This window comes from Emydura macquarii, unplaced genomic scaffold, assembly GCF_026122565.2.
Source record: "Emydura macquarii macquarii isolate MOO-44397 ecotype Brisbane River unplaced genomic scaffold, CSIRO-AGI_Emac_v2 contig_587, whole genome shotgun sequence".
NCBI classification, from domain to species: domain Eukaryota; kingdom Metazoa; phylum Chordata; order Testudines; family Chelidae; genus Emydura; species Emydura macquarii.
Genome location: NW_027130724.1, coordinates 9,274,597 through 9,278,780, shown reverse-complemented (window position 1 = coordinate 9,278,780; position 4,184 = coordinate 9,274,597).

Below are 4,184 nucleotides of genomic sequence, written 5' to 3'. Positions count from 1 at the left end.
TCAAGGTCCCAGCTCAGTGTCCGTCTGCGGCGCTCGGCTGCTGCCCGGCTTTTTATGGGGGGTGATCGGGGCGGGGGGGGGGGAAGGGTGCAGGAAGAGCCTTTCCTAATCTCCTGCCAAAGCCAATGGGGAAAAGGGCGCGTCACGGCACCGCGGAGCTCATCGGCTCGCTCACGGGCCAGCAGCAGCAGCGGGGCGGGTGGAACAAAGCGCTGGGGAGGGGGCCTGGCAGGGAAGCGCTCCCTAAGGAGTGGATCCGCCCCTGGGAAGGCGGCTCTCCCCCTCGCCTCATCCCCACACCCCATTGGGCAATCAAAGAGCCCGCCCGGGCAACAGGCAAACGCCTGGCGGCTTGCTGAGAGCAGGGGGGTCGGGGTTACAGCGCAGGGGAAAGTAACTCACTTCCTCTAACCCACCCACCCACTGTTTGATCCTGGCCTTTCAAAGACCAGCTGTGAATAGGGCGAGCTGGAGGACAGTCACTGGCAAACGGAGGCATAGGATTGCTGGGGGGGGCACGTTGTCTGAGCCAGGCAGCCCAGTCCAGAATTGGGCCCCACCTCGGGTGGAGATTTGTCCCGATCTCGGACACCCAGATGAAGACCCGAGGGAAAACCCAGCTGAAAGAGAGCTGGGATTTGGAAGATCTATCTTACTTTAAAAAAAGATACTGAGCCATTTCTCATATGTAAATAGTACTTTCAAAATAACATCTCTCCCCCCCCCCCACACACACACACACCCCGAAATGGGCTGACAGCTAAACCACGCAAACCTCGAGATCCCAACAATGAGACCAGCTGTCCGGGAAGTGAGGCGAGTTCACTTCTCTTCTCCCTGCCCAGAAACAGGTCAGGTGGGTTAGCGTCAAGGTCTGCCCTGCTCAGACAGAGCAGGAAACCCACTCAGCCAAGAAGAAAGGACAGCCAGCATCAGAGAGAAACTCTAAAGGGGGTTTCGATGTTAACACCGATGCAGTTCCCCTCCGCGCCCATCCCACCCCAAGCAGTCAAAGTGAATTAAAATCCCAGCAATTTGAAATTAACAGTAATAACAGAGTTTCTAGCTTCCTTCTGATAATATAGGGTCACCCGGCTTCTCCTCAGCAAAGGTAAATCTCCTAAATCTTCCCTCCCAGTGCGACCTCCGATAAATCCCCCATGCGCTGTTAAATCTCACAGAAATCAGTTGAACTCTTTGTTTTCGAAGAAGCTTTTTTTCTTTATTGTGATTTCTACCTGGCTCCTTCCATTATTTCCCGTCCCCGCTCTCTCTCTCTCTCTCTCTCTATATATATATATATATATATTCACCTTGAAAATATGAGAGCTAGTAGTAATCCTAACTAGACAGGGACAAACTGCCGGCCATTGAAAAGTATCATCTGCTGTCTAAGAGAAAAGAGAGAGGCAACAGAGGAAATGAAAAAAAAAAATGAAATGAAGTGCAATGAAATGAAATGAAAAGCGAATTAAATGAAGAGAGAAAGCAGTGGAGGAAATAAATGCAAAGAAATAGCAAAACCAAAAGCAAACCAACCCCAAAACACAGTACACCGCCTTCCACCTATACACAGTGTGTGTGGGGGTGGGTGGGTGTCTTTTCTGGGCCCCTTTCGGCTTCACGTTTGCCAGTTTCATCTTGGTAAGGTCAGATTGGGGGAAGGAGATGGGAGATTTTGGTTTAAGATCCTGGGTTTTGTTTTGTGTTGAAAACTGTGAAATCGCTCGGCCCACCTTGGTAACTCGAACCGCTTTTGTGTGACCAAATCTGGTGGTGGTTTCCACACCAACGCTGAAGGCTGCAGCGTCCCAGGGCTGCCCCGCTTCCGAGGATGTCCTAGAAAACAGCGTCTGGGCCACAAGGAAAGAGAAATCAGGATAGCGCTGCTCCGAGAGCCTCTGGCCCAAACAGAGCTGGTGTGGACATGACCAAGAGCACCCTGGCGCCAAGGTCAGATCCGAAGTCAAAGAGATCCCCCGTTTGCTCTTGCAGGAAACGAACAGCAAGTGCTAAATGAATGGCTTACGGTTCGCCCAGCTTTCGCCTGTTCAGACAAACCCCCGCCCTCCTCTCAGCCCTCCCGGCGCTGCCCGTCCACTCCCAGGAGGAAACCCAGGGATGCTTTAGGACCAGAGGGGAACCCTTTCCTTGCACGCTGAGGGTGGCCGCGCTGAAGTCAATGGCAAAATTCCTACTGATGTCAAGGGGGCCGACATGTCACCCCGAAGCAAGGAGGGGTGGGGAAGGGTTGCTTGCATGGAAAGGATTCGGGTTGGGAACAGGAACCTGCACATTTGAATGTTTCAAGGGGAATTATTCGCCAGGCACCGGCGGAGACCTGGAAACAAACTGATTCTTTCAGTAGCACTGGTACCTGCCAGGACGTGAACAATCCATCCACTCCTCTTGCCAGTCCTACTGAAGAGTCGCTGACTTGCACATTCCACACCCCCTTTAGCTTCCTCTTTGGAAAATAAACTTGAGTTTACGTCCCACTGCCTTGGAACCCAGAATAACAATTCGCTCTAGATCTAATCATTTAGTGCAGCTGTTCTCTCGCTCCTTCCCAGCTGTCCTGACCCTTCTACTGGCTCGCTGCAGCATGCCCGTTGCAGCTTTCCTTAGCGCTCCTAGAACCGGTGGACATTTTTCAAATTTCCCCCCAAACAATGTTGCGTGAAAAGTCGTAAATTTTGCGCGTGAAGAACGGTCCCGGTTTTTCAACAGCCCTGCTTATGATCAGGGCGCAGAACACCGACCTCAGCCCATCTAAATGTGTTTGGAGCCGGATTTCCACAGTGAAGGCCTGCAGTCTACTGGACTCTGGAGTCCCCGTTGGACTGTGGTCCGTGTGGGAACCTCTCTGGGTCGGACCCCCCCAGGAAAGTGCCCGATGGGCAGCTGTAATGGAGTGAATAGGGAGTGGAGAACAAACAGCAGGTCACTCCTAAAGGAAAGAGCCCAGAGGCTCCCTATCTTTTCCTCAAATCTTCAGTCCTTACTCTTACCAAAAGCAGACTTCAACGGGATTACCTCTGAGTAATGGTTAGCACTCTGCTCTCCAGCTCTGTTCTGCCTGACTCAGAATAGATCTAGTTATCTGGCTGTTGCCATGTGATCACTCCCACCCACAATGGCAAAGTTTGTCTGCTACAACAGGAATCCCAAAAGACACGAGCATGCTTCTGTCCTTTTCATTCACAGCTTCCCGAACTATGTAACTCAGAAAGAATAAGTAGCTGGGATTAATAACAGTGGGCACCAAAGGAGGAACTGCGGTTCCGAACAAAGCCAGGCTTTTTGGTCCTGGAAAAATAAAATATAGCCACTCAAAAAAAAATCACCACCGATTTCAAGTGGTAAAAAATCCATCCATAATCAAGAATGTGTGTTTATGGGAGGGGTACCGCCACACTGTGGATAATCATATATAGCCAGTATGCGTTGAAAAATCTAGGCACAAAGGGTTTTCCTTGTGGCCCCAAATTTCTTTATTCTTGTGGATTCAAATAAAGAATCTTAAGGCTGAGAGCCATGAGTAGGGTTTTTGTTAGATTTTATTTCTTTTCAGGGCTGGTGGCAGGCACACAGAGGTGACTCTAGAGCTGCCCCTGTAACTATGGTGCTGAAAAACTACAGCTGTTGAATACAAAGATGCTGACAGGGAGGAGCTGTTTTTTGTTAGGTGCTGAAATTGATCTTCCAGGACGAATCACACCTGTCAGTATGTCCAAGTTTTTCCATACAGCCATTTTACCAACAGAAGGTATTATCAGAAACCAGTGCATTAACCTACCAGAAAAAGACTTGTAGATCCACAGCCTATATGTAAGAATATAAGAATGACCATAGTGGGTCAGACCAATGATCCATCTAACTCTGTATCCTCTCTCTGACAGCGGCCAGTGTCAGGTGCTTCAGAGGGAATGAACAGAACAGGGCAATTAATTGAGTGATCCATCCTTTGTCATCCAGTCACAGCTTCTGGCAGTTGGAGGTGTAGAGGCACTCAGAGCACGGGGTTGCGTCCCTGACCATCTTGGCTAATAGTCATTGATGGACCTATCCTCCACAGGAACTTAGCTCATTCTTTTTTTGAACCCAGTTATAGTTTTGGCCTTCACAACATCCCATAGCAATGAGTTCCACAGGCTGACTGTGTATTGTGCAAGGAAGTACTT